Source organism: Spermophilus citellus (assembly GCF_964194105.1).
Source record: "Spermophilus citellus genome assembly, chromosome: 1".
NCBI classification, from domain to species: domain Eukaryota; kingdom Metazoa; phylum Chordata; class Mammalia; order Rodentia; family Sciuridae; genus Spermophilus; species Spermophilus citellus.
Window position 1 is genome coordinate 88,322,446 of NC_138182.1, and position 23,494 is coordinate 88,345,939.

A 23,494-nucleotide genomic window follows, 5' to 3' on the forward strand; every position below is an offset into this window, starting at 1 on the left:
GTGTTTGGGTTTTATTTTTAATCCTTTGGGGTCTTGTCTCTTTTCTGCCAATAATGAGTTTCAGTGAATCATATTTTATTTATTTTGCTGCTATTTTACGTTAAGATGCCATTGGGAAGTGGAATTCAATATTGTCTATTCCTTGTTAAGATATAATCTCAAAATCTTAAGAACATTTATATAATGAAAATAGGGGTGTTTTGTGTTTTAAATTATTCAGAAAACACTGGGCTCTCACAGAAGGACTTCTGGTTGGTATGTGAAATTATATCTTTATTTGTTTGCATAGATGTAGGGACCTCCATGGATTTAAAGTTAAAAATTAACCTTTATTATGAAAACTTACCAAAATAGAAGTAGAATGACATGATTAATTCCTACATGTTCTTCTCTTGGATTCAATGATTATCAAGATTTGCTAGATTTGCTTCATGTACCCCTTTTTCCCTTTTATTTCTCTTCTCTTTTGGCATTCTTTACTCCTCTCCCTCATGACTTTACTTCTTTGCTTGTTATTGAATATTTTAAAGTAATCTTAGCACTCCCGTTATCTTCCTCTTATGTATTTATCATATATCTCTAAAAAACATGAACATCTTACATAACTCCAATGTCATTATTACCTAGTATCAACAGCAGTTTGTTGTCACCATCTAATATCTAGGCTTTAGTCATACTTCCTTGATAGTATCTATATTAGATTTCTGTTATAACAAAATACCTTAATCAACTTATTATACATTGGAAAGGTTTTTTGTTTTTGTTTTTGTTCACAGTTTTAGAAGCTTAAGTCCATGATCCATTGGCCTTGCTGATTTGGGGCCTGTGGCAGAGCAACACATCATGGTGAGGAACATGTGGTAGAGAAAGTTGCTCACCTCATGTCAGCTGGGAGGAAAGAGAGAGACAAGAAGGGGTCAGGGTCCCAGTGTCCATTTCAAGGACATCCCCCAGTGACTAAACTTCCTTCCACTAGGCCCCACCTCCTAAATGTTCTCCCACTTCCCAATAGCACCATGGGTCAGGACCAACACTTTAACACATGGCTTTTGGGGGGACATTCAAGATCCAAACTATAGCAGCGTTAAATCCACTTTTTTTTTTCTCTCTTTCCCCTTCAGTTAGCTTGTTGGAATTCAGATCCAGACAAGGCCTATACATTTCACTTGGTTTTTCTCTCTCTTACTCAATAACAATTTTCCATATCTCATGTCTTCTGTATCCATATTATCAAGCAATTGTTGAAGAGACCATATGTTTTGTCTTACAAGAACCTTCTGGATTTATCTGGTTGTTTCTTTCTTTCTTTCTTTTCTAATTTTTAGTTGTAGATGGACACTATTTATTTATTTTTATATGATGATGAGGATCGAACCCAGTGCCCCACAGGTGCTAGGCAAGTGTTCTACCACTGAGCTACAGCCCCAGCCCTATCTGGTTGCTTCTTTGTGGTGTCATTTCATTGGTTGCTTACATGCTACTATTTCTGTAAGCTGGATGGTATATCTAAAGACTGTATGTTAAACATTTCCTGTTTTTGGCAGGGACACTCATAGATTCACTCAGTTAGAAAGTAAATTACATGTTGTTATCAGCAATGTGAAAGCATCCAGTTCCGCATCATTCACCCGATGGCTTCTCACTAGTGTTTATGAGACCCAGTTGATCCTGAGAAGTTGTCTTGTGGGAGAAGTGGGTGATGATTGCTCCTGTTCTGAGCCAGAAGAGAGGAGGGGTCTGAGGACAATATATTCACATTCTCTGCTCTTTTCAAGTGTGCATTTTGCCTGGCCCTTACATGTCCTCTGGCAGGCCATCTCTTTCATTCTGTAATGAACCTCTGAGCATTGGAAAAGCTTTAGGCAAGTGCTCTGAGCTTCCATCATCTTTTTTCCCCCAAGGCTTTTGGGAAGAAAAATCCTGCCTGTTTTTCTTTCTACAGCTTCCACTTGTGCCTTCTCACCAGGCTTTATTTCCTCACTTCCCCGGGGAGGGTTGGGGGTGGGGGTAGACCTAGACACTGGCTCCCAACATTTCAGCAGCTCTAAATGGAGGGATAGCTACAGGTAGAAGTCTCACTGCTGTCGTAAGACTTGTTTCTAGTGACTATGGTTGGGGTGCTGTCACCTGGTGCCACTTCTTTGTGCTATTATTATCCTTTCTCCAGTCAGGCCTATTGATTCATTTTATTCTCCATGGTGGTGATGGAATTACACTATCTTTGTTCAGCCTTGATTTCCAGTGATATCTACAGCTAATCTCCACCCCTAAGGATTATTATTCCCCGACTACCAGGAAGTTTGGCAGAAGCAATGTTCTTGCTTCTAGGTTGACAGACAAATCAAGATAAAACCAACTTGACCATGGGGGGTTCTCTATGAAATGGAAGGAGGAAAAGGTCTTCTTCATTTTTAGTGCTATATAATTACCTGAAAGACAAATAGATTCCAGTATCACTCAGTTCTTTCACTGCTACCATACCTTTATTTAACCAAAGAAAACAGTAGCTCTCCCTGTGGCGTTCTACACTAAACATTTCAAAATGCCATCCAACTATAACATTATAATCATACCCAGACAATCATTTCTGATGCCAAAAGCATTCCAGTACACTGTTCTTTTGATAAAGTTAAAAATAGTTCCTCTGACAATATTGTCACATACTGTGCTCTTTTCAAGTGTGCATTTTGCCTGGCCCACACATGTCCTCTGGCAGGCCATCTCATTCATTCTGTAATGAACCTCTGAGCATTTATTTTATGCCTTTTGATGCAAAAGTTCTGTCTCATACCTGCTTTCATTTATTGAATAGAGTGAGACTGAAGCCTGTGTTTACCTACAGTTTTAACCTGGATCCATTGACTGCACTTAATTGTGTTTTATACTTTCACTAAGTTCAGTGCCAAGATTTTTGGAAGTAATATCCAAGTTCTTTCTTAACCTTAATTCCCTGTGCATCAGAGGTTGAAATTCAATGTGACTCAGAGTATGCTTCATATGGACAATGATACATTTTTTTTAAATAAACAAAAATCTCAATGATGAATGAAGAATTCTTCAGTTGAAAAATCTCTTTTTCACTGATATTTCTTTGCTTATTTCAATCATAATTAGTATTCATGATGAGAATTTTGATATATTGTTAAATTTTATTGTTTTTTATTTTATTTTTTGTGGTGTTGGGGATTGAACTCACACCCCAGGCATGCCAGGCAAATTCTAAACCACCAAGGTATATCCCAGCCCCAAATTCCATTATTTGTGCTAAAAAAGACCTAATCATACTTATGCCATTTTACCATTTTGATTATAATTTGTTCTGATTTTTTGAAAATTGAAAATTTGTAAACCCATAGGTAGCAGATTTTTAACCAGAACAAATAGCAGATCACTTACTGAATTTCACTCAGTAACTATGATAGATAATTATTTTCTTCCTGTTTCTTTCTTCAGAGGAATCAAAGATTCCTTATTCCTTATTTTTTCCCCAAATCAGGGGAATTCTTTACAACACATTAGTAGTAAAATTCTCTTAGCAAACTCTAAAAGAGCTAGATGTGGTGGCATGTACCTATAGTCCCAGCTGCTTGGGAAGTTGAGGTAGGAGAATTGCTTGAGTTCAGGAGTTTGAGACTGGGCAATCCCATCTTAACAACAGCAAACAAACAAAAAGAGAAAAGGAAACTAAGAGTTTTCATAAATGACTGGACAGTATCCCATGTAAATTTTCAAGATGTACTTAAATGTGATTCTGTTTGCATTGGTTGTGGCTCCAGTATGCTAGAAGGGTTGATGTGTCACCTATATTAAATTATTTTCTATGGTTCTGGGTCTCTGATAGAAGAAAAAGTTCTTTTATGGTATATTTTGTAATATCCACAAAAATAAAAAGCTCTGGGGCTGGGGTTGTGGCTCAATGGTAGAATGCTCGCCTAGCACATGTGAGGTGCTGGGTTCAATCCTCAGCACCACATAAAAATAAATAAACAAAATAAAGGTATTTATTTTGATAAGAACCATAAAGGTATGGTTCTTAAGCACAGAACCATATGTGTGTGTGTGTGTGTGTGTGTGTGTGTGTGTGTGAGAGAGAGAGAGAGAGAGAGAGAGAGAGAGAGAGAGAGAGAGAGAGAGAGAAAGTTCTGATAAAGATGTTGCAACTTCATATTCACAGCCAGATCTTGCCCCACTTGCCCCATGAGGCAGGAAGAGCATCCACCTCCTGAGCCAGGCTTGGGTGGCCATGTCTGTAGCATCCTGAAGGGGTCCTAAGGAATGGGGAGGCCAAAGGCCTGTGACCACTGAGGTATCACATTGGAAGCTAGGACCAAAATAGACATGGGTCTCGTAGGGGAGTTCAGCTGCCTCTTGGCTGGTCTATATGAGGAATGGTTCCTTAGTTCCCCTCAGACACTATTGTAGCTGCTGTTTTTTGAATCCTTTCATCCTCTCTGGTTCTTCTTCAGGAAGGAATTAAGTTTCCTTTGGTAAAGTCACTGAGGGTGTGATGCAGCATGCAGGTAGAAGTTAGGTTTGAGGTGACTGAGTAACGTCTAGGGTAATCAAGCTTGACTGAGCTGTATGTTCTCTTCATGTCAATTCCTTTGGGCCCTTGCTGGTGCTTCTTCTTACACTTAGGATGCCTTCCTTTCTGCTGGAACCTCATCTTTTTTTTCCAAGGCCTCCTTTGTAATTCTCTCTGATCTTCCCATTCTCATTCTCTCCTGACTGGCAGGCAGAATTAATTGCAGCCTCATCTTTGTGCCAGAGACCTGTTTATACTGCTCGTGTGTCCTTTATCATTTGGATTAATCATTCTTTATGGGTACAGTATCTGTCTACATTGAGGAGTTACCTGGCACATAGTAGGTGATTCATGAATGTCTACTGCATTAACTCAGGCTTCTTAACAATGTTGCATTTCATTTTATAGGTGAAAGCAGCTTTGAGGAGTATAGAGGAATTAGCAGAAGTAAGAACCACTGTTTTCTCTCTGGCTCTGCCACTCTAACTGTAGTCATAAAAGTGGCTGCAGTTTACTGAGTGTTGGCTTTGTTCTGGGAGCAGGGCCAGGTTCTTTGCCTGTGTTGAAACAGTGAAGTATCATTCCCATTTTCTCAGTGAGGAAATTGAGGCCTTAAAGAGGCAAATAACTTGCTTAAAGCACAGAACCAGTAAGAAAGAGAGCCGGTATTTCAACTTCAAGCCCAGGACTCTTTCTCCTATTCCCGACTGCCTTGGAATTATCACAAGCCTCTTGGGGCCTCATTTTACTCAAGTGAAATTAGGAAATCATTCTTAAATTATCTATCTCACAGCATCACAAAAGGTCTACGAGAAATTCTTGATGAGAAATTTGCAAATTTTATTTTTTAATTTTTTTAAATTTTAATTTCCTGTTTGATACCTTTTTTAAAAAAAGAGAGGGAGAGAGAGAGAATTTCTTTTATATTTATTTTTTAGTTTTCGGCGGACAAAACATCTTTATTTGTATGTGGTGCTGAGGATCGAACCCGGGCCACACACACGCACGCCAGGTGAGCGCGCTACCGCTTGAGCCACATCCCCAGCCCCAGCTTTGCAAATTTTAAAGCACTATGACAGTGTGAGATACTATGGTCAAACTACTTTACCAGTTACATTAACTTTATCATAAACACCAATCTCTTCCTTTCTAATAGCTTCTTCCCCTTGGTCTGCAGACCTGCTAAGATTCCCTTATCTTAAATATAAATAATTACTTCTCACTTGAGTCATTTTTTTCTTCCAAACTCCCCCATCTCCTATAGTAGTTTTTCCTGGATCCTCCTCCTTTTTATTCTCTGATGTAATCTGATGTGTAACCCTGTTAGTCTACCCAGCTCATTTTCCCAAGTTATCAGCCATCTGCCAGTCAGTAACTTGTTTAAGTCCTCAACATTCCTGATACCTTCAGTTCTTGACAGTGCTTACTGCTTCCTTTCCTTCTTTCTTAAACACATACCTTCAACTTCCTGTTCTTCACTTTGTAATCACCACAGTCATTTCTCTTTGTAGTTCTTTTCTCTGAATCTGTAGCTTTCAATCTTTTTGCTCACTGTTATGCAGCTGCAGGGATGAACTTTGGGTTGTAAGTCCCCGATTACAGTCAGTAAGTAGCTCCCTGCCTCTCTCATTCAGGAAAGCATTTTGAAAAATGTGCTTAAGAATGAGTGATAATACAGTCTTAGTGCTTTCTTTAGTACTTGTTTTAATTTGTAACAAATGTTTGTGAAAAACTACTTCAATACCTGAATCTAAACAAAGACATGCTCTTTTGATCGTTTTAAAAAGAAAATCTCTTTCTATATACTTATTAGTTGTAATAGGAAGATTATCATCTTGTAAACATGTTTTCTGTTTCCCATTGTAACATGTGAGTAATGACACCACCTTTGGGATTATTTTGCTATTAAATGAGATATGTATAAAGGGCTAAGCCCAGTGTCATAGTGAGGACTCACAAAATGTTGCATTCATCATCGTTGTCATTATCATAATGAGCTTGGTCGGGATTTTTTTTTTGTAGATTAAATTAGGGAAATTGTACATAATTTATAATATTGAACCCTTTCTTCCCATATTAATCATGAATATTTGCATTTTAGACTCTTCTATATCACTAGCAGAATAATCTTTCTAAACTAAACCATAGGATTTCTTCTCCTTTGCCTCTGCTCTCACATTGAGTGCACTCTGGGAATATCTGGCACATGGTGGCCAAATGAAGGCCATTAGGTCTGCTGTGCTCATTGGTGCCCAATAAAATTAGCCAAATAAACATTTATATATCTGTATCTCTACATAACAGAACAGATCAGGAGTGTAAGCTAGAAGGGGAGGAATCAAGAGATATTATCTAAAATTGATAAGCCAGTAAAATATTTAATTATTTAAAAAGTGGTAGAGATAACAAACAGAGGAGCTAAAATACAGACTGTAAAAGTTCCAAATTACTATACTTAAAAGAAAAAGAAAATGCAGCCCACATAGCCAAAAAAAGAAAATAAAAGAAGCATTAGAAGAACATATCAGAATTATACTGGCAAGAGTGAGGATGGTAGTATTTTTACACACTATTTAGAGGAATGTAAAAAACTTTTTTGGCAGGATAATTTGGTAATACCTATCAAAATTTAAAATTTCATTTCCTCAATTTGTCTTATAGACAAGCTTACACAGGTATGACAATGGTGTTCATTGTGGTGTCAGTTTAATAGAGAGAAATTAATGGCAGGTAACTGTTACCCAGTAGAAGTAGCAGTGGACCAAGGCAGGAAGATGAGTTGGGGTGTGGCCACATGGGTGCACTTTTTATAACAGAGTTAAAATACATAAAACCGATTAAAAGTCTGGGCTCTTTTTATTGTATTCATGTGTAGGCAATTGCAGGTGATGTCAGTGACTGGATACTTTCTTTCCCCATTGAAGCTCCCACTGCCGGTACACACTACAGAGGAGGAGATGCATTAAGTTACGGCAGGTTTTCTGTAGATGATTACACACTGACCAAAGAGAAAAAGATAGAGCTTTATATATTGACAACAAGATAGAGTCCTCCCTATTCCTGGGACTACAAAATAAACATATAGTGTACATATTTTTAGGGTTAAACAAGGAAGTTACAGCATAGTGTGAATGGTATAATTCCATTTGTAGAAAAATTTTATATATATGTAAACTTCTATATGTGTACATAGAAAATTGTTTTTAAGATCTGCAAGAAATTGTTAACAGTAGTTGCCACTGGGGATGGAAACAATGAGTCAGGGGAAAAGATTATATACTTTTTGCCTTTTGTTTACTATAATTTGAAATCCTCCCCTGCCTTCTTCTGGTGGTACTGGGGATTGAACCCAGGAGACCTCATGCTTGCTAAGCATGTGCTCTAACACTTACCTATACCCTCACCCTCAAATTTAAAGAAAAAACAAACAAAAACCAGGGAGTTTTACATTACTTTTCCATATTCTATTATTTTATTTAATGTGTATAAAACTTACACATAGACTGATGTTGTGTAACCTTATATTCTATACTTAATTTTTTTTTCTCTAAGATAAATTGTTTCCTTGAGTTTTGCCTGACTACCACATATGGGTGTCATGGGCATTAGGTAAGTCAATAAATATTTTTAGGTTGTAGTTTAATATAGCAGACTGTGTTGTTATTAGTTTTACTGTGTTTCTTTTCTGTAGAAATAAACGTTACGTGCTCATTATAATCTTAGGCAGGGTTTGATTTTAAGATGTAAAGCTTCTTTTTATTCTTCTTTATTTTTATCTTGATATTTATTATCTAACAACCAAAAGGTGAATTGTCTTTTATGATAAAATTAATCTAGCTAGAGCAATATGTGGTTAAATTTTATTTGTTTATTCACGTTCTGTCTGTGGTTTGAATTTGACCTTATGATTTTAAGGCCAATCTGTTCCAATTTAATATTATAAAAGATAAATTAATTATTTATTTTTCACAAAATAGAGTTCCATTTTGAGGTTCTTTTCATTTGAACTATATTCTCACCAGTTTTTCTGCTTGCTAAATCTGTCCACTTCTGATGTATAGGTGTTGAAATGTCCAACTATATTAGGGGATGCATCTATTTTATTTTTCTTTGTAATTCTGTCAGTTTTTGCCTTTTTTTTTTTTTTTTGAGATGGAGTCTTTCTGTGTAGTGTAGGCAAGTCTCGAACTCCTGATCTCAAGTGATTCTCTCCTGCCTCAGCCTTCCTACTGCTGAGACTACAAGTACATACCACCAAGCCTGACATAGTTTGTTTTTCTGCTTTTGTTGTTAGGTTTAGACATGTGAAGGATTATTACATCTTTCTGGAGAATTGATCCCTTTGTCATTATATAATGCTTCTTTTTAATAAGTTTCCCTTGCTCTGAAGTCTGCTATATCTGAAATTAATGTAACTATATTAACTTTAATTATTGTTAATGTGTGTAACTTTCTATATTCCTTTTCCATGTGTCTATCTTTATAGATGAGTTTTTTATAGACAATGTAAATTTAATCCACTGAGGCAACCTTTCTTTTAATTGGTAAATTTAGACAATTGACATTTAAAGTGATTAGTGCTGTAGTTGAATTAACATTAAACATTTGTGATGTGCTATCATCATTTATTGTCCCCTTCTTTGAGGGGGTTTGGTTCCCCACTCTTTTTCTGTCTTTCATGTTTTTTTCTTCCTTTTATGTTTTTAATAGAACATTGTACATAATTCCATTTTTCTCTCCTCTAATTTTTCACTTTTTTAAACATTTGTCCTAAAGTTTGCAATATACATTTACAAATAATCAGGATTCTTAAAACACGGCTATCATGTATTTCACTTATCCATAATCACCTAATATATTGTTTCTATTATTATTTTTAATAAACTTTTAACATACAATTTATCTTGGAGAAAAAAAATTTAGAACATAAGTTTACATGATACTCTATGTATAAGTTTTGTAAACATTAAATTATTAAGAATATGGAAAAGCAATTGGTATTAACTTCAAGTGATTATGAACAAATATACTATAAAGTAATAAAAACTTCCTATTTTAAAAAATGATCTGTTAGATCATTTACAATAAGAAAAAATATTTTATCTTTATTTATTCCTTCTCTAATGCTTTTCTTTTATTTGGTTCCCTGTTTTTGACCTATGTCAGTTTATAGTGGGTAGAAACTAGCACATGCATATAATTTATAAATATATTTGTAGTAGGTTGAATACTCAAAATTTAGTTCATTGGTGGGGTGTATAGTTAAAAGGTTTACAGAGCAGATCATACACCACAATGTAGTCCGGTTCTTAAGTGTGGTGTACCCTATCTCTGCCCTGTGGTCCTGCCTATGTATTGTACACTGTTGTTTTCCATTTATCGCTGTGTCATGAACTGTGTCACGTTGAGTTTCATCATCTCTAGAAGTTACAAGTCTATTTTATGCCATCATGCTTTTGTTGTACTGCTGCTTCTGCCTGGAATTCCCCTGTGACTACCTTCTCTTCTGTCCCTCGCCTCCCCTTCCAGCCAGCTCCGATTCATCCTTCATTCCTGTCTGTGGATGAATCTGATTTGTTGTGCAATGTATTTTCACTCATGAAATCCAATCATTCATTTGTACTAAGTATATATTTCTGTATATTATATATATGTTTATATAAATTCATTAAATCCAAAAAATAGAATTATAATGAGCACCTACATTTAGTCTAGAACCATTCTTTTTGCTGCGGTTGTAAATCTTGGCCTGATTTAATGACTTAGAAATAAACATTCAAATCAAATATTTTGGATCTGCTTTGGTTTATGTTGGAATATATAGGGCTTAAAAAAGTTATTTTTGAATGAGGAATAATTAAGTTTGCCAGTTATGTTGTCCTGAATTTAAAAACATACAATTATAAAACAAATACATTAAAATGTGATTGTTTATATTCCAGGTATATTTTTTTTTCAAAACAAATATTTTACCAGTGAGAATTTTAAATTTTCTTAGTGTGAATCAGGATTTTTTTGTTTAATATTTATATGCCATGCCATATTTTTTAGAATGTAATATATTTTATAAAGTTTATCATTATAATTGAAACTGGTCATGTTTTGTGTATGAGTATGTATAAAAGAATATGTATAGTGTAGGTGATTGAGACAGACTCCTAATTAGGTCAATGAAAGATTGAAACTGAAAAGGATCAAGATTGGGGAATGAAATGTCTACCTTAATTACTGTATTCCTAATAATATTAATAATAACTGGACTGTCATCTGAATATCACTGAAATGATAGAAATAAAATAGTTCCTCAGTGTTTGCTGAGGATTGGTTCTAGTATTCTTGCAGATATGAAAAATCTAGAATACGTAAGTCCCATATATAAAATGACATAGTATTTGCATAAAACCTATGCATATTCTCTGGGAGACTTTAAATCATCTTTTGCTTATAATAGCTAGTACAATATAAATGCTCTGTAAATAGTTATCCTGAATTGTTTAGGGAACAGTGACAAGGAAAAATATTTGTACATGTACATCAGAAACACAACTTTTCTGAGTATTTTCTGTTGAGGTTGTTTGAATCCTTGGATGTGGAACCCGAGGATACCGAGGACCAATTGCAAACCTTTATGTTTTGAATCCTTTTTTAACCATTATGGTCCTAAGTATTGAATGAAAAGTTAACTGAACTTACCTTGAAAAATTGAAAAGTAAATGCTGTTAAACTTCTCTTCCTTTTCTTAGGTACAATATTGAGCCCAGTTTATACTGTCCATTTTTTTCCCTTGGAGCTTGCATGGAAGGCCTGAATATTTTGTTTAACAAGCTGTTGGGCATTTCGTTATATGCAGAGCAGCCTGCAAAAGGAGAGGTGTGGTGTGAAGATGTCCGAAAGCTGGTAAGCCTCCCACTTAATGTGCAGTCCCACAGCTATGCCCCTTTGGTTTTGGTAATCAAGTTGACAGAAGTTAGCTTCGTCCTAATGGAGGATGTCCCACCTTATTTCTGATTCATAAAATAATCCAGCTACTACTTTTGATTTTGACACTCTATAGAGGTTCTAAACATATGGTATCAGAATTAGTTCTCCAAAAAAATTTGAGTAACTTGATGGAAGGTTGAATCTTCATATCTGGATCTTCATATGTTTACAAATTCTAGCTATAGGAAGTTTTGTCATTACCACTTATTTACCTGCAGTGCAGTGTCTCTTTTGGTTAGTTCCAAAATCCATTGATAACCCTTCTTTTCTTTCTAACTCCTTCCCATGTCATAAATGTTATCACTCCATCAGTACTAACTTTTATTACATGTTCTGATTTATTTGATTTCTTTGACAATAACCTAAGCCTGGAGTTTGTTTTTCTCTTGTTAAGGTCCACTTTATTTGAGGAGTGAATATTTTAATTTTTTTTCAGATTTTAAGGCTTTTTTGACTCAAACATTTGTCCCTGAAACTTTGTGTAGTTGTCTTATTCACTTTTGCCTGCATGCTTTCTCATTGCACCTACTTCACTCTGTTCAGCAGCATGAGTTGTCTCTTTGGCTCTGGGCCATGGGTGCATGGATAGGTGTGACAGGGGGATTGAAAAAGAGAATTGATGGGACTAATCACTTTATCATGGAAGTTACTAAATATCCGTTTGTATTTCACTAACTTTCCAAAATGATCAAGACTGATAAAATGCAGAAATGTAATTAAAAAACAAACAAACAAACAAAAAAAAAAAACTGGTAACCGAAGACTGAAAGGACAAAATTCCAAGTAACGAGGAGCTCTCACTGGTATTCCAGAACATGGGCTTACTGGGGCAGCATTGTGTGCTAGTTGTGTTCACTGCTGTATCCCAAATGCCTTAATCAAGTCCTGACCTAGTAGGTGCTTTGTGATGTTTGTTGAATGAATGAATACTTACTTGCAGGAAACTTTAAAGCACAAAATTGAGGTTTTCTCTAATAGAATTATCAAGGTCAGAACAAACAAAAGAAGGCAAGGTGGAGACAGTGGCTGTGTCTTACCTTTAAACTGTGCCTCTTTTGTAAGGCTCTTTTTGGAGAGGGAATAAAAAAAATATTACTAATTTTTCAGCTGAAGCTAAGAGCTGCATCTTCTTGTTTTTGATTCCAGGGATTATAATTCACTTGTACTTATGTAATTATATTCCAAGATGTAAAGGAAAAATAATTTTGCCGCTAAAATTGTCCAGCCAACACTTCTTCCCAACTCATTAGGGTGGGTTATAAAATCATCTCTGAAGAACAATGGTTGGTGCAAGTATTATAGAAGATGGGCAGTCAGAACAAAGGATTCCCATGAAAAGAATTTTCTTTCCTGGATAGAATTTTCAATTAAAACTATTTGAGAGATGGAGCAAAAGAGGATGAGGGAAGAAGAGAGTCTACCTTGTGGTAATGTGGAATGTGGGAAGTGAAGTCAGTATTTATGACTATGGATTTTTAATATATAGGCTCTTGTGTTAGAAATATTTTCCCACTTAGAGTTTCCTTTGGGCTCATTCACCACTAAATTTAAAATTGTTTTCTAGGCTGTCGTCCACGAATCTGAAGGATTATTGGGATACATTTACTGTGATTTTTTTCCAGCGAGCAGACAAACCATATCAGGTGATCTTTTCTTTACAGAGATTAGCAATTTATTTTCATTCATGTGAACTTTATGTATCATTTTTATAGTCTCATAATATTTAAAAGGCACTAATGATAGATATTAAATATATACATTTGAAAATAGGATAGTATTTGAAAACAGTAAAGGTCATAGAAATAACTGCATAAATATGTATCTGTCACTTTTATCTGGAACATGATATTAATGATAGTAATAATGATAGCTACCATTTTATGTGCCCCTTTTTGTGCCATCCAATGCATGGAGCCTTTTTATACACATCCTATGTCTATTAATGTTCTACCACATATCTATTAATGCTCAACCTTTTGAACTAGGCTCTAATGTTGTGAGGAAACTAAGTCCAGAAAGGTTATGTATTTACCTATAGACTCACAGCTGAAAGTTCTAGGGTTTGAATCTAAACATTCTGACTGGAGCCCCAGTTCTTAACTCATCTCCATGCTTGACAATGAACCTGATTCAAAATTTCAGAACATATGTCCATGTGGAAACCTTACCTACCAATTAGCTCCTTGTATGGAAGATGTTAGGTTCATTTCCTTTCCTTTAGCTCCATACCAAATTTGCTGGCCAATCAGCTTTAGCAGTTTATGCAACTTGATGAGAGATGTCAAGAAATTAGATTATCAATTATAGAAATAATGGTACCTGACATTGAATAGTGATTCACAGTTACTAAGGGATTTCACAGATGTGAACTTAGGAAATCTGGATGACCACTTTGGGATGTGACAAGATACTCTTTACATTCCAGAGATAAGTGACACTTATAAAGGGAGATTACGTTCCAAGATGATTTGTCTAGTAGGTGTCAAAATGGGGACGAGAGTATAGGCTCTGAGTTCTGTGTACTTCCTCTTTGCCCAAATAGGTGATAGAAACTCCAGTTAGGTAATTAACAGCCCTGGCTCCTAGTAGTTAACCTGGATTCAGATCCAAGATACAGTGATTCTAACTGGGTGTCGTTGGACATATTATTTAACATTTACAAGACACAATTTCAGTTTGCCCACCTGGAAAGTGACATAACTCCCTTATGGGGTAGTTGTGAGGAATAAGTGATAGAGTGGGTGAATCTCAGTGTGGTCCCTGCTCCAGAGGGAGTTCCTTCAGATTTATTGCTTCAGGATCATTTAGGCCCCTCACTTCTGAGTGATACAAATAGCAGACATGGTAAGTACCCCCTAGTTCATTGTTCGACACGTAGTAGAGACTCAACATAAATATTAGTGTCCCTTCCCCAGTAGCTGTTGTTTGTCCCTTCCTAGTTACTTGAGAATACCTTGAGGGTGTGGATCTAGGCTCTCTGATGACTTGTTTCCTACATCTGGCACAGCATCATTTCAGTGTGTGTTTTTGCACTGGGTGAATGAATCAGTCAATACAAGCTCAATATATTGCCAGTGCTTTAAAGAATTAAAATTTTAGCAGAGTAAAAAATGTCAAGAAAAGGTGTCTTTAAATATATAGAATAAAAATAGAACAAGTTAAAGTTTGAACTTACATCTCAGTGTGTTTTATATTAATGAATAGAATAGTATGATGACTCTCTTGCTCTTTAAATTGCCTAATACTTTCACCTCATCGTATGTTTTCTGATTCTCAAAGGATTGCCATTTTACAATTTGAGGAGGCAGGTTAAAAGAAGATGGAGACTATCAACTCCCAGTTGTAGTTCTTATGCTGAATCTTCCCCATTCCTCAAGGAACTCACCTACCTTATTAACTCCTGGAATGATGGAAAATCTTTTCCATGAAATGGGACATGCCATGCATTCTATGCTGGGACGAACTCGGTACCAACATGTCACTGGTGAGCTATGAAGAGAACTTTCATTTAATATAATTCTTTAAAAACTTGAATATTTTTCTTAATTGGAAAAAGGTTGTGCTGTTTGGAAAATGTGATCATTTAATAATGTTCTTTATCTTAGATTGCCTCATCTTATTAAATTTTTCACTTTATAAAAAATTGTAATTATAAGTTATCTTGTGCAAAATACTGTGATTTTTTTTACATTTCCATACATGCATACATACATAAATGCATATTGTCATACAGCCTGACCATTTTATGCTTTTTTTCATCTTTGCTAACAGCTCTCACCAGAGCATAAGTCTCCATTGCCTGTTTTTTGAATATGTACCTTTTTCCATTTTCTAATGTTTTACATGGAATTTATGTTTGTGGCTTTGTGAGTACATTGTGTATGTGTGTGATAGAGGGAGAGGGAAAGAGAAATGCTTATGTATCTCCTTAGCACCTAGCACAAAGTTAGTGAATGAATAAGTAAATGAATGTTGCCTCTTTTATCTGTTAAAAATCAAAGTAAGGCACGTTTAAAAAGCATGATAAAGTGCATTTCATTTTTCTTATACTATTATCCTTTGAATAGTATGATAGTTCTGCTTTGTTAGTTTTTTATGTTGACATGTGACCATATTTAATGATATTCTAGACATTCCTGTTAGTTGTCTTATCTCTAATTCTTAAGCTCACTCCTGTAAATAGTCAGATTTGACCACCTGGGAAATTGTTGGCACACATTACTTATTAACTAACTTTATACACACAGTATTGGGCAAGGAGAAGGTAGTTGGAAAGACTATATAGATAGACTGAACAGAATCATAAATTGTCACTAAAAAGTCCTTTCAGGATTTGTGGCTTTAAGTAATTTTGAGTTTAAAATATTGATTTTTCTTTACTAAGGAATGACTTTGTTACAAAAAGCAATAGATGGATTGAATAAAGTACTTTTAAAACAAAGAATAAAAACATTGGGTAATGGAATTCAGTGAATTAAATACAAATGCTATATTAATTGTGAGAATGTTTTAATTTGTATTTCAAGTATACCAGCATAGCAAAAGACAGGTTTGTTTGTAGAGGGTGTGAGCTGTTGCTTTATAAGGTGTTTCAGCAGCTGTGCAAATATTTGGTTATACTTTTGATATAAAGAAAAATATATAGGATTATAATAAACTTTTCTGTAAATATGTACAATAATTTTATAGAAGTAAAGTATTGATTTAATGAATTAAAACTGATCATAGTTCATCAGAAATACAAATAAAATTTTTTAAAGTATACATAAAAAAGTAAGATAAATATGTTGATTTGACTTATACCAAATATTTTTCTTTCTTCCCATTTTAGGGACCAGGTGCCCCACTGATTTTGCTGAGGTTCCATCTATTCTGATGGAGTACTTTTCAAATGATTATCGAGTGGTTAACCAGTTTGCCAGACATTATCAAACTGGGCAGGTAGGAACTACTAATTCAGCTCAAACATCCTTAATTCAAAAAGTCTAAATCCAAAATGCTCCAATATCCAAAACTTTTTGAGTGTTGACATGATGCCACAAATGGAAAATTTAACCCCTGAGCTCATGTGACTAGTCATAGTCAAAATGCAGGTGCACTAAAATGTGTGTAGAATTACCTTCAATCTGTGTATAAGTTAAGATGTTTGTGAAACAAATGAATTTTATGTTTAGATTTTGGCCTCACCCCAAAATATCTCATATGGCATATGCAAATATCCCTAAATCTGGGAAAAAACCCAAAATTTGAAATACTCCTGGTCCCAGGTGTTTTAGATAAGGGGTAATACTCAGGTGATATTGGTTATTTTGTCTTTAGGGTTTAGATGATTGACTTTTATGATAGTGATGATTGGCTGGATAATTTTGAATACTTGGTACTTTTTCAGAACTCTGTCACCCTCTCCTAGTACCAGATTCCTTTTATTTATTTTAGGTTTTCTTATTGATTCCCTTTTCCTCCCCTTGGACTAGAGACTCATAGTCCTAGCATATAGTCATATGTAAAAACATAACTACCCCTTATTATATGCCAAGTTATCTACTATTTAGTTCACCACCCCATGAGGAAAGTTCTGTGTCCTGTTTTCCAAATAAGTATGTAGGAGTCTTCTTGGTAGAGCACTTGAGCCTGTCTTACTTCAAAGAGCCTTTGTTTCTAAATATTTGTTTCCATGGCCTCAGTTTTATGTTGTGCGTATTTCCCAATGTCCTTGCATATTTTTTTATCTATATAATGCTAAGTCTTAAAATCCCTTAATTTAAGGTTTAGATTTCAATGGAGCATTGTAATTTTAAAGGTTTTTAAATTAAAATGGGAAATACCTTGTGGTAAGTTAGCTGTAATATCAACGTTGCGCTGCTTGCATTAGAAAATATATTTCTTCTCTAACAACTTTGATTGCATAGTATCACATTAGCTGGGGTTTTCTCCCCTAATCATGTACCTCCCTGTTGCCAGAGTTAATTATATTCATCTTTGAGTCTCCAGGCCCTAGAGTTGCCTAGTCCAAAAAAGGGACCTAACCCACCTTTATTTGTGATTCTTGTTTTGATTATGTCTATAGATGCATTGTATGATTTGGTCATTTCTTTTTGTGGACTTGAGTCTATCTATCTATCATTTTCAACAATAGATAATGGATGGGTTTCTTGGTGATTAATCTGATCAAGTCTTTCTTATAATTTACTTCAGTTATTAAGATGGTAAGATTGAAATATTTGGGACTGGGGCTGTAGCTCAGAGGTGGAGTGCCTGCCTAATGCCTGTGAGGCACAGGGTTTGATCCTTAGCACCACATATAAATAAATAAAATAAAGGTATTGTGTTCACCTAGAACTAAAAAAAAATATTTTAAAAATGAAATATTTGTAATTTAATTAGCTATTTGTTCATCATAATGCAAAGAGGTGCTCTGAGGGTTATGTAGACATGGCCAAATAGTATAGAAATGAAAACCCCACCAAGTAGCTAACCTGTCCATGGGGTCAGCTACATATTTGGGGGCTTAGAAATGATTAGGAATTCTGTGATTGTTCCTGTCTGAGGCCTGCTGGAGCACAGCTAGGTACACAGTGTGAGGTCATAGGGAGATCCTAGCTCAGACTGTCTGGGAGCATTAGGGAGAAGCTGGAGAAGGTGTGCTAGAGGAACAAGGTCTTGGAAAAGGACGTAGAAGAGGCAGTGTGCCAGCCAGCAAGCTGCAGCCCTGATCCATGTCTGTCTTTTTTTTTTTTTTTTTTTTTTTGTAATTTTTAATTTTGATTCAGGGTCCTGCTTAGATGCTGAGGGTCTCACTGTATTGCTGAGGTGGCCTTGGACTTGCAATCTTTTGCCTCTTCCTCCCAAATCTCTGAGATTACAGGTGTGCACCCTGTGCCTGACTGCCCTAATCCATTTCATCAAAGATATTTATTGATGACATAGTAAGAACACGAGGTTCTCAGTCAGGAAATTCAAGTGGAGTTTATGTTTAATACCAGTCACTGTTGTCCATATCTGAGAAACAGCCATGAATAAGTAAGTCAGCATTCCAGGACTCATGCCTTTAATTCTTAGGGAAACAGGCAAAGCCAAATGCAGTGCATTTGTACCGATGGGAAAAGCCCCTGAGAAGCCTAGAGAAGTCTTCAAGAGGGCTTATGGTGAGGCAGAGGGTGTGGTTAGAGGAAAAGGAGGAGAGAGGCAGCCAGAAAAGGCCCAGGGATGGAGAGTAGGGCCATATGATGAAGGTTCAGATCCTAAACAAAAGTTTGAACTGTATCCTATTGTTTATGTGTGGTGGGGGTGGTGGAGTGTGAATCATTAAAGGGATGTAAGTAGAGAAGTGAGATTATCAGACTTTTTTGGAAAATGACCCTGGTATCTGGAAGGTATACAGATTGAGGAGAGATGAGCTTGGAGTCTGAAAGAAGCATTCCTCATGTCAGTGAGCTACCAAGGTTTCCTGAAGAACAGGGCTGGGACTATGTATGGTCCAGGGCTTAGACTGCCAATTCCCTCATGGTTCATGAGCCTTGTGCACAAGTTGTACAGGGCACAGCCCTGGCCTCCAAGCCTACCTATCTGGGGCTCTCTGTAACCCCTGCTATTATTGCCTGCCCTGCTCATCCCTAGAAGTTGTATCAGTCTTGGCACCCTTTTCCCCACATACCTTTTAATTCCAACCCATCTCCCAACACTGCCCCTCATCACTGGAGTGAATTTTAGCATTGTTTTTACAGAACTTTGCTGTCTCACTTCCTCACTCCTCTGCCCCACCACCCATTTTCTCCTCAGCCTTTGGCAAACATCTTCCCTGGATTTTGTCTTTGAACCTGTGGTCTGGCTTGCTCTTTAGTGGTGAAGGCAATGGCAATCAGGCAGTGATGAGGGCCACATTGTGCACTGCAATGGCAAGGAGGAACAGGATGCTCCAGCCCTGTGAGACTTAGGAAGGACTTGGGCTACTTAGATAGCAGAGCAAGGAAGAAGGAAAAGTCAGATTTCACACGAGAGAATTCTGGAAGAGGGTCAAGTTTGAGAGGAAATTTGTATAGCGTTCTTACTTTGGGTATATCAGAGAGCATCATTATTGTCCAGAATGCCATTGGTAATACAAGTCTAAAATATAGTAGTCACATGGACACTGCCAGTATGTGGAATTACATGGCAAAGCAATGACAGCTGAAGTACAGGGAGATGGGAAATTGCCCATTCAGAGAAGCAGGAAGCATCTCAAATTAGCCAACCTTGTTAGTAGGGGAGCTGTCTGGGGAGCATGTGAACACAGGTATGAGAAGCACACAAGTGTAAGGAAGAGTGCAAATTGACTAGAAGCCTTTCAGATTTTGAAAAATAAAATTTTTGTTTTGAAAAAATAAGTTAAATCTTGGTCCAAAATTCATCATTGATTCTAATGTCAATTTTCAAATATTACTATTTCTTAGACTGAGCAAGCAGAGGAGTGGAGAAGGGTTAGAGTCACTGCTTGGAGAGAGATATAATGTCCAAAAAAAGGAGAGAGCTTCTCAGTGCCTATATTCTTACTGAATTCTTTAGTAAGAAAAACCATTTTGAACTAGATGGTTGTAAGAAAATAAAAGGCCCCAAATACCCTCTAGTATAGATGAGATGGAAGAAGGAATTAAGCTGCTGTGAATTAATCCAGCTTTCAGACTCAGAAGTCAAGACCAGAGCCCTTAAGGGACTTGCAGACACAGTCTCTGAAGAATTTAAAATAAATTTGTGATTTCATGGAGAAGGGAAAGCATGCCTGAAGGCAAGAGATGGACAGATAAATGCTTTAAGCTTCACAAAGGGCTTGCCTTTTCTTGTTACTAATTAAGACACCAAGTGACTTGAGGTTTTTCATTTTAAGGGCAGTCCTAGCCTTAAGGATAAGAAGTTTTAATTCCCTAAAATCCAAGTCTTTGTAAATAAATACATTTAAGCTCATAAGGAAAAATAACAGGGTCACATCTTTCTGCTAAATTTTCTATTCTGTTGCATTTCAGGAAAGGATTTTAATATCGTGAGATACATTCCAGAAACCTCTGATAACCTATCAGTGATTTATTGACACCTACAAGTATTTTATCTGAACTAGAACATAATGGAGCCAATGAATTCCTTTTGGTTGGAGAATTACAAGTATGCTTATCTGATGTGCAGGTGCCACACAGATAACAAATGCCAGGTGCTCATTTGAGATTCAAAACTGTCTCAACAAGCTGAAGCATCAAAGCGGAAGCAGCATGTATTATATATTGATCAGTAGCCCAGGTACAGAGAGGGGTACACACTCGATAACAGCCCAGGTTTTTAAACATGATAAACTTAATATGGGTCAGTAGTCTGATGGCATTTCCCCACAAACTTCATCCCTTCTATGGCTGCATTAGTGGATCTGTGATGTTTAAGGACATACAAGGTTATAGTCTCTTTTCTTAGTGCTTATTGGTTCTGACCTTCATCCCTTTCCATTTGCTTGGAGTGAACGTAGAATTATATCTATTGGGGTCCCACACTTTTGAAAGCATGATCCTTGTCTTCCCTAAACCATTTGAAAATAAGCAATCTTTTTCCCCCTGAAACTACTATTCATTGTTGGTTACCTATTTATATTTAATATCATAGTTACTCCCACCCCCAGGCTGTTATAAAATCATAAGTGCTCTTTGCAATTATTGCATTCTTGTATGTAAGGAGAAGAGATAGTCTTAGACTCTACACCCAACATTGAAAACATTAAGCACCTGCATTCTGCAGTTTGAAGCCTGACCCTTACCCCATCCCCAAACACCCCAGTGGGGAAGCTAGGCTACCTCTGACACAAAATTTGAGTACCCAGAATTTTGCTCTTCTTTTTTTCACTGTCCCCAGATGTTGATTCCTAAACACAGAATCTTTTTGTCCCTACCTTAGATTTGTGATCTTTTCATGTCAGGTTTTAGGTAAATTTCTGAAAACAAGTCAAAGTTTAATACTTCTGCCTTTTCTTCACATTTCTGAGGTTCTATTCCCATCCCATTTTTTTCAGACCATATTTCTACCCAGGACTCTTTTAACTATGTAACTGAATTAGCTTAGCCAAAATCCTGAATAGAACAGATCCTTGATTGTCCGTCCTGCCCTTCCCTGGCAGCAACTGCTGCTCCATCTTCTTTTTTCCCTGATTCTCACAACTCCCTCCACACACCCTCACACTCTCCTCACCTTCACACCCCCCACCCCCCACCCCCCCCCCCCCCCCGCATACCCCTATTGCCCTCTGCATGTTGTGATGAGCTGGGCTCTCCATCCCTTTCTCCAGGGATCTGTCATATACCAAGGACTCATGTCTATGTACTGGTCTGTTTGTAGGATTTTTCTCTTATTTCATTGTGTAAGTATCTATTCTCATACTGGTGCCACACTGTTTTTATTACTATAGCTTTATAATAAACCCTCAAATATGGTGGGATAAGTTTTCCTCAATTTGTTCTTCAAAAAATTTGTTATCTAGCCTAGGGTCTTTGTGTTCTTTCCTATCCATTTTAGAATCAAGTTATCTATTTTCTTGAAAAATTTTTATAAGAATTTGCTCAGAATTGCATCATTTTAGATCAATTTGGAGAGATCTAATATCTCTGAATATTGAATTTTCAAATATATGACTATGGCATATTTCTTCACTTGTTAGTTTTTTTTAAAAATTCTTTTAAAGTTTAGTGTTTTCCTAAGGGCCTTTTTCAACTTTTATTAGACTTAGTCTTGAGAGCCCCACCTTTTGACCCCACTATGAATAGTATGTTTTTTAAAATTAAATTTTGTATTTGTTGGTGTTTTAAAATGCAGTTTATCTTTATTGTATATTGATCTTATTTTCAACAACCTTGCTAAAGTTATTACATTAATAACTTTGTCTATAGAATTTTTAAAGTATTTCTGTTGTGAATAATGACCGTTGTATACTTTCTTTCCAGTCCATTTATTTTTTGTTTCTTTTTGGCATACAGCTCTACTTTCTAGAACCTCCCGTACAGCAATGAGTAAAAGTTGTAAATGGACATTACTTGCCTTATTGCTGAATTAGAATTATACATAATAGTAGGATTCGTTATGCCATATTTGTACATGTACATAACATGGTTAGATCAGTTTCACTCTCCAGTACCTTCTTTCCCCTGCCCCGTCCTCCCTTATCCACTTGCTATACTCTACTTATCTTCCTTCTATTATTATTATTATTATTATTGTTATTATTTTAATTAGTGTATTATAATTTTAAATATTATGTATACACACATATAGAGAAACAGGATTCATTGTGGTATATTTGTACATGGACATAGCATAGCATAATTTAGTAGATTTCATTCCCCAATACTTCCCCATGCCCTCCCTCCCTCCAGTGCCCTTCCTCTATTGGTGTTGATCTTGATTTTACAAGGAAATGTTTCTAAAAAAAGACACTTGCTATAGATTTGGTGGAAATGCCAGAAAAAGAAAATTCCTTCCAATTTTCAGTTTGCAAGTTTTTAAAAAAATATTTAAATCATTAATGGATATTATATTTTATCAGTCAGATTTTTCTTGTATCTTTTGAGGTACTGGATTGTTCTTTTCCTTTAATTTTCTAATGTTGTGAATATAAATGTTAAAAATTAAATCATTGGGCTGGGGATGTGGCTCAAGCGGTAGCGCGCTCGCCTGGCATGCGTGCGGCCCGGGTTCGATCCTCAGCACCACATACCAACAAAGATGTTGTGTCCGCCGATAACTAAAAAATAAATATTAAAAATTCTCTCTCTCCCTCTCTCTCTCTCTCTCACTCTCTCTCTTTAAAAAAAAAATTAAATCATCTTTGAATTCTAAGATTAAGCAACCTTCTTCCTAAATTTTTTTATGACTCTTCATTATAGAGCTAATGTTTGCTAATATGTTGCATGTAGAACGTTTTTGCATTTGTGAGAGAAATCAGCTAATGATTTTTCTTTGTTCTATTGTTCTTCATTGGTATTAAGT

The 23,494-nt window shown here is 36.0% G+C and overlaps 1 pseudogene across 1 annotated transcript in view; it reads left to right on the forward strand.

Annotated features, from left to right (window-relative positions):
* LOC308642419 (mitochondrial intermediate peptidase-like) overlaps positions 1-16,495 on the forward strand; it is a 51,042-nt pseudogene extending 34,547 nt beyond the window's left edge. The window contains exons 11-14 of the transcript XR_014024368.1: positions 11,269-11,422; positions 13,071-13,149; positions 14,786-14,990; positions 16,338-16,495. The product of XR_014024368.1 is annotated as a mitochondrial intermediate peptidase-like (transcript). The remainder of the gene's footprint in view (positions 1-11,268; positions 11,423-13,070; positions 13,150-14,785; positions 14,991-16,337) is intronic.
* The last annotated feature ends 6,999 nt before the right edge of the window (positions 16,496-23,494 follow it).